Below are 8,637 nucleotides of genomic sequence, written 5' to 3' on the forward strand. Positions count from 1 at the left end.
TATATCGATATTATACCTTTTAGATGTCACTTAAGGTTTGCATTTATTTAATGTAAATATATCCATGTTTCCCAGAACTTCGGTCTTTGCCCAAGTTTTATTGATCGGTTGATGTCCAACACAATTTGGTATAAGGTCAGACCATCTTTACTATCTTATAACAGAGTAACCCATCTGTCTACATAGCATTAAAGAATTATTCTTGATATCTTTCTTATAATATGTTTCTGTGATCCGTGATCTTGTTATGAGGGGGGGGGGGGTGGGCAAGGATCCCTTGTCTAAAGATAAAGGACTTCCTGTACTCTTAGTTGTTTGCTAGAGTTTGTAATTATGGTTCATTCGTAGAAACTTTGATGACATATTGTATTGAGAGTTCAGGAAGTACTTTAATCGAATTCCTCACGTTGAGGGAGGGGACTTCCAGGTGACATGGCAATCATTTACGTGATAACTGTACATTTAATTTACTAAATGAACTAAATTTACAAAGTTTACATTATAAACCTTCAAATGTCATAACCTCTCTAATTATCTTATTATTAAAAACCAGACATCAAGAGTCAAGACAGTTCACTAGTTCAATTCTACATCATTGATTATTTGCCAGGTCATTGCATTCCGTAGAGACACTTTAAAATATCTTTAACTCCCTTGTTTGATTATAAATACGTGTAGGTTCTAAACTACCCGAAGGGGTAGGTGGGGAAATACCTTATCATGTTTGTGATTTCCTTTTGTCCAAATTAATTGTTGTTATTATTATAAGTAAGCCTCATTGTACAGTGATTAGTTTGGACCGAATTCAAACCTAAAAGTTACTTCTTTTTCTAGCTCATTTTTGTCACGACATTGCTTCCCGTGTGATATGTCTGCGCCTATAATTACATCTCCACAGAATAGAATACATACACCAGCGTCCCCTGTAGGAGAGGACAGTCAAGTTGTTTTCTGCGAGACGTACGAACTGCAAGCTACAGTATGAAGGTATCTTCTATATAGAGCTTAACTCGTGTGCAAAGACATCACGTGGTCAAGCGAATCAGCCAATCGTAGTCAATCCTTGAAATCTTCGAGGGAGCGATAACGTGAAGCGCATTAACGTGTGCCTTGGATGAGCCGAATGGGTTGGCCGGAACTGTATAAAAGCATTCTTAATGTCTCCAGGGAACAGTGATGCCACAATACCACAATTTATTAACTCTACTGACCTCCTCTCAGGGAATTAGAGTACCCCAAAAGCAAAACATATTTATAAGTATTACACATCCATTTTAAGTGTGCACAAAGTAGATAACTATTATCATATACATATTAAAAGAATAAATAAATACATTTACAAGACTATTCGTCCTGGTGAAAAGACAAACATTTTCAACTCATGAATAATTCATGAAAGCAGAGAAGAACGTGTTGAAGACGTCACGTGTCGTGTAGATGAAAGAAAATTATAAGTAATCGCGTGGTCGGTTTCATTCTCATAGATTGTGATAAGCAAGTAACTGTTCTAATGCATGACAAATAAAATAAAATTAGGCACTGGAGGGGTAGGTTGTACAAAATATGTAGTCCCATAATCCAACTGGATGTAAGTCGTCTTACGTGCTTAAGGAAAACTTAATGGATTGAAATCAACGGACCTGGAGGTTGTACCTGATAATAAACAAAATACAACGATAGGTTGCTGACAAAATATGTTCCTATTACCCAAAGGAAGAAATACAGTGTAGAAATTGCTGTAGGAGAGGAATTGGATCTCTATCAATCTAGGATAATCTGCGTGAAAGGAATTTTGATCCTTTGCCCGATTTATGTTTATGCTGCATTCCTTATTCTAAATTGTAATAATTTCTGGTATTGCATGTGCTCTCCTTTTTTCTTTGAACTTTAAAGACTTTTCAAATCATCCGATATAGTACAGTGTATCTATCGAATATCTTAATTTACAAAAGCTTAAGAACTTATGTGTTATTATCATGTCCATAATCCAATGAGCCTAGGGACTCCGCTCTCCACATCTTGTTTTGACCTCTTTCTTGTATCTTGTGAGGAACGTGTTTCTCCAGCAGTCCCAGAGGGCGTGACTGCTTATTATCTCTTGCAGGGCATTTCGAAGTCGAAACTGTCGCTAATTACACATACAGGCGCGGATCCAAGGGGGTGCGTGCGTACCTTGCCCCCCCCCCCCCCCCGCAAAAAAGAGAGAGAGAAAGAAGAAAAATAAAGGAAAGGGAAAGAGAAGAGAAAGGGAAAGAAGAAGAGGAAGAAAAGAGAAAAGGAGAAAAAAAAGGAGATCGGGGGGGGGGGGGGGAGGGAGGGGGGGGCGGGCCGAAAGTGCCTTGCCTCCCAGGATGTTGCCTCCCCCCCCCATTAAAAAAATGGGAGAGAAGAAAGGAAAGGGCAAGAAAAAAGGAAAAGAAGAGATAAAGGAAAGGAAAAAAGAGGAGGAAGAAAAGAAAAGAGGGGGATATCAGATGCATTTTCCCCGCAAACTATTTGTGGATCGGGGGGGGGGAGTCCCTTGCCCCTAACCCCCCCCGCCCCTCCAAAAAAGAGAGAGAAAGAAGGGAAAGGGAAAGAGGAGAGTTAAAAGGGAACCAAAAGAGAGGAGGTGAAGAGAAGGGGAGATTAGTTGCGATTAATCTCGCCAACAACGCGTGGATCGGGAAGGGAGGGGGGGGCAAAAGGCCCTTGCGTTCCCCCAGAAAATCTAAGTGAGAGTAAAGGAAGGGAAGGGAAAGGGAAAGAAGAAAAAAGAGAAAGAAGATTGGTAGGGGAGATCAGTATCGATAAATCCCGCCAAAAAGGTGTAGATCGGGGGAGGGGGGCTCTGGCACACTGACGGGGAGGAGGGCTCTGGGACACTGACGGGAAGGGGGGTGGGGACGGGGAGTTCCCCCCTCAAAAAAAAACCCAAAACAAAATCAAATCTGGCATATTTTGTATGCGCTTGTCAGTTGGAAAATGACAAAACTCCTTAATCTACAGTCAGGCAAGAAATAGGCTTATTCAGGGGCTTCATGTCAGGGACCGTGGAACGGTGGGGATCGGGACTCCCTCTTTTGTTGAAAACGTATATTAAAGAGAAATTTAAAAAACAAAAAGAAAGAAAGAAAGAAAGAATAGTGACGTGCTGGTGTCACAATATAATGAGGTATCAAAATATGCTTATCTGACCGTGATTAAATGCCTAAAACCCTTGAGCTTCCGGGGGCTCTGCCCCCTGGACTCAATCAATGGCCCTAACGCGGGCCACTGTATGCTCAAACCCCTGAGCTTACGGGGACTCCGCCCCCTGGTCCCCACGCCAATTAGTGACCTGTCAGTGTCACAAATAAGGTATCAAAATATATGCTCATCTGACCGTAATTAAATGCGTAAAACCCCTAAGCTTCCGGGGTCTCCGCCCCCTGGACCCCACGCCAATTAGTGACATGTCAGTGTCACAAATAAGGTATCAAACTATGCTCATCTGACCGCCGCGGGTCTTTGCCCCTAGACCCCACGCAACTTTGAAAAACGTTCAGCGGGGCATGCATTGCATGTAAGAGTGGGTGATGCGGATTTTTTTGTCTGCCCCCCCTAACTTTTTTTGCTCATTACGCCAATGCTGGTCACCACTAAGTACCAATATTTGGCTCGCATAATTTCAAAGTTGCCCCCCCCCCCCAAGAAATCCTTGTTCGCGCCTGACACATGAGTCGTATTTTTGTTTTCTGGATGTCAAATATAGTCTCAGGACTGCATGGTTTTGACAAGCATCGTTAAGATGCCTCTTCTTTTAACCCTAAATTGTGGATGAGCTATAGAATACCTCCAATGCTCATCAACATTTCAACGGCCAGATGCCCCATTTCTGCAATTTTCTTTTAGAGATTCATTTATTGTTAAATTGCTATGCTTATTCATGCGTTAAAGGTACTATGTCCAAATTGCAGGCCAACAAAAAAATAAATTCCAACGGCATTTGAAAGATAATACTTATTTAGAACTTCCCTAAAAAAAAAAGGGGGGGGGGGCTTGAAAATGTCTTTAAGTCGGAAAATAACGACTATTACTTGTTGAATCGACTTAAGAGCTATAGAGCCAGTAAGTAATAGTCTGATTTTCAGACGGGTTTTCTTGCATAATTTGAATATTAGGACACTGCTAACGTTTAAATTCCACAGATAGGACATACATGACATATTCATAATTCCTGCAAAGTTCTACAGAATCTGATGTTGGCTTCAAAAGAGACATAGTATCTTTTATGTCATTACAATTGCATATCATTTTGAAGAAGATTGATTTGTGTTTATTGTGATATACATATTTATTTGAAAATGTTTACTAGGAACTATGTTCCCTTTCCCCCTGCTGAGTATAGGCCTATATCCGATTCAACTCAAAGTAAATTTCATTTTCCACTCAAGAATAACACAAAACAGTCAAGAACCTGTTTGGATGATATTTGCTTACGCCCTCACCGACGTGTACCATTCATATACAGGTATAAACTTATCAATGTTTTAGAGATTAGTCTTATTAGAAGGCTAATGAATATAAGAGGCTTTTCAAAGTTGTAATTGTGTCAGATAAATTCGTTTGAAACACGAAATAATATACTTTGATTATAAGTTTGACTTGCACTTGCTGAAGAAAGAGGAAAGCAATAATTTAGTAGACAATATTATTTAAATGGATTGGTTTTTATTGCCCGGGGTAGCCAACAAACAGTTCACGGTTAGCACATGTCCCAATTGACCCCGAATATCCACATATCTTCAAAACATGAAGAGGTCCTACTTTGTACATTTTGAAATAATCACTCCTACAGCGATGGAAGTGCTACTTAATTACGATCGGCGATCGTGATCGCCGTTTTTCGGTGATTCTACAAAAGTGAGCTAAGACGCAACCGTGTTTTAAACTAAACGCGTAACAGATGCCTGATTCTGGCCGTCAAAATCAAGCATGAACGCGCCCTTTGTTTCCCCTATTCAAAGATTACTTCCACTTGTGTACCATGGAGTGCACTGCTTGTGCATAAATGAATAATGATTACGTAACTTTCATGAGCACGTATCCAGTATTTTGCTCAGACTGCAACTATGAACTTGCTTATTGTATGCAAAATCAAATTAGTTTTTCATTACATTTAGTATGCACCATTGTTTTAAAAGCAAATCCAAGAGACAATTCCGGAACATTAGGATATTCTAAAGAGCCTGGAGATGGTTATGGATTGGAATAGAGCTAGGCTAAAGATTCTTACGATGGGTTTTATGTTCCCATTTCGACTTATCTAGTTTCCCTCATGAGGGTGAAGTCTGTTAACACGGCGTAGCCCATGCATGGGCACAGGGGCACTCACCCACCCACCTCCCATCATGACAGGTGGAAGGGGGAGGGGGGAATATATAGTTGTCCCTCATGCATGGGAGTAACGACCCTCTGCCACGCCCCGCATGACCTCGCGTAGTAAGACCAATACTTCCCCCCCCCCCACACCAACACACCCTGCCCCACTGCTAGTATAATGTTTCCTTTACCCATAATGTTTAAATCTAACATTAACAGGAACACACTTATGACCATAATGAAGGATACGATACGTCAAGATTGCTGAATGCGATATTGTTTATCGTCTATTGAAAAATATATATAATAATTTACAAACATTGTGTTCCTTTGAAAGGAAATAATAAAAATAAGTTCGCATTGTTCAACGTATTAAGTGGACAAAGAGCAGAGTATATTTACTAACAATCCCAGGTTAGACTAACACAATTGCTGGGGTCAGATAAGTTTTGCACGACTCCTCATGTTCTTTTCTTATCAAACCAAATTTAGGTCTTCGATCCTTCTTAGCTTTCAGGACAGGACGAAACCTGGAACAAGTTTATACCTTTAGTGACATTTTGATAGGTGGTAGTGATGATGATGGGGATGATGATGGTGATGATGGTGATGATGACGATGGTGATGGTGGTAGTAATGATGATGATGATGGTGATGATGATGACTATGATGATGACTATGTTGGTGATGATGATGATGGTGATGTTGATAATGACGTGTCACATTAATTTCCACACTCATCTCCAATTTCCATGACCCCAATTTGTTTGATGTTGGAGTTTCATGTAATTGATGTGAATTTGCTTGTTCTTCTTGCAGGCGGATTTCGGGGTCCTTGCTCTCGTTTCTTGCTAATTGAATTTCTTTTATTTCATATTTTGACCTTTCTCATATAATATGCCTGACCGTACTTTGCTTGGTTATAGTGTTCATTTATCGTTGAGGGATTATTGAAGTTTGGAATTAAAATATTGATACAAATTATAAATTGCTGTGTTTGTGTTTATTTTTTTTTCCGTATTCCCCCCTATAATGAAAAACGGGTCATGCTAAAGAATAGTAAAACTTTAGAATAACTCTATCAGGGACGGCGATCCCGGGGACCCAGGGGATATTTCATGGGGAAAATATACAACAACAACAACAACAACGTCATTATCATTATCATTTTGAACAACAAAATGTACGCCAAATTATTAGAAAAAAGAACAACACACTATTTGGGTTGTGAAGTGCTCTAGAATTCAAGTTTAAATAATACAAAATGGAAACTCTTCTAGCTCGTTACCTGTACAAAACATTATTGAAGGGATACTTATTGTGTATTACACGAAGGCATCGTCAAAACGAATTTTCAATATTATACGCCTGCCGTTAGTCATTGTGAATCTTCAATCATAGATTTCTCATACTTTATTTTTTCATGAAAATTTAATAATTCTTTTATTTCTGAATTTCCTGCTTCCATCCAAGCCTTCTTCTTTTGGCAGTTTAATTCTTATCTAAGAATATTCGTCTTTCGTTGTTACTTCACCAGCGAAGCTTGATATCAAAGTCCTTCCATGTCCGGTATAGCGCAACGGTTTGCCCAGATTTCATAAACCACCACGACGTTTATCTAGCAATTTCACTTAATTAATTGTTACATTGATCACAAAGTTACCTTTACGAGATAAAGTTTCTCTTTGGGTTTTTATAATCGGGTGTTTTAGATACGCAGTTGACCTACCCCATTTAGAAGAAGAAAGTAAAATGTTGCTGCTGTTCCATCAAAATGCCCTGGCGATCCTGATAACAGCGATTTTAAATGAGCCAGTGTGGTCAATGTGGGAGAAGGGTGTCGATTCAGTTTCGGGTTAAAAATAAAACAGGTCCCAATGCAGGAAATGTTGTTTTCTTCTTAAGACATTTGTAGGTCATTGGAAGGACTGTGTATGTGGTGCGTTTTTAGACAGACATGTGTAATTGCTGGAGCAAAAGGAAAGGAATGGGTGTGCTTCTTTGCAAGAAAAAACATCTTTGTCACTAACTGATAACCAAATTGGCAATTTGTGTAGTGATTTCCATAATTGTTCTATAGTTTTACAAACTTTTTTTCGAAAATTCATAACTTTCTTATTAGTTATCCGATTTTGCTCAATTTTGTTTGATTGGTTTGTCTGATTTTTCTGCTTCTATTGAAAGTAACTTATTTTTGGAGTGGACTTGCACTTTAAGTTGACAAGTACAATAATTGTAGTACACATTCCAGAGATGTACTAAAAAGACGGTTTAATCCGCTTTAGGTGATCTCTGTTTATGAGCGTTACCCGTCGATCATCACTAGTTACAACTTTGATGCGGCCATCTTTGGTCCAAACATGCTTGATGTCGTTTTTCAGTTTATATTTGATTTGCCAGAATAAATCAGTCCCAAGTTTTGTGAGGTTTTCCTGAATGAAAATGGGAGGTCCTTGTTGATCACGTAAATTCCTCCTACCTCGGTAGACAAGATTACGAATGTTGTAATTCGTGAATTTGGCTATTATTCCACGGGTTTATTTTCTGTTCTTCCCCTTTGATTGACCCAAACGGTGTGATCTATCCAAGTCCTTGGCGCTGATGTCAATATCCAGCCTCTCCTTGTATAGATCTTTCACTTTCACATCAGTGATTTCTCCTTCTCTTTCATTAACACCATCAAAAATCAAACAAACATTATCAATCATTTTTTTCTCTTTGCCTCTTAGAGGTGTGTTCAAATATATTTAAGCGAATTCGCAGGAAATTTCATATTTTGTACTTCCAAATGTTCATTTATCTTTATTCTGTTAGTCATTTCTCTCTTAAACAAATAAATCAAATTCAACTCTCTATTATCATACCCATACTTATTACGGAAAATAATAATGTTATAAATAGACCAAAAAGTAATCGTCATTATCAAATCGATTTCAGTTTGCGAATTCATTTTGAGTAATAAAACAATATCTATTTCTATTTTAAGATTGAAAGCATGTAAAACTAAGTCCTTTAAATATTCAAAGAAACTTTCGTTTGCCTTACATGAAATAAACGCATGAAGAACATCTTCAGTCTCTTTGCAATTTAAACAAAGGTCATCGTATAGAAGACCCCACTTGAACAGATTTTTCGAACTGGTAGCATATTATGTAAAAGCTTGAAATTAAATTCACGTAGACCAAATTCTTTAATCCCATTAATTCCTATTAAAAACAAAGGACAATTTAACGTCCTTCAAGACATTTTCCCAAGACAAACAGCATTTATTTATTTTAATTTGTTTAAAACTTA

Source organism: Strongylocentrotus purpuratus, unplaced genomic scaffold (genome assembly GCF_000002235.5).
Source record: "Strongylocentrotus purpuratus isolate Spur 01 unplaced genomic scaffold, Spur_5.0 spur5_scaffold_7, whole genome shotgun sequence".
Lineage (NCBI taxonomy): Eukaryota > Metazoa > Echinodermata > Echinoidea > Camarodonta > Strongylocentrotidae > Strongylocentrotus > Strongylocentrotus purpuratus.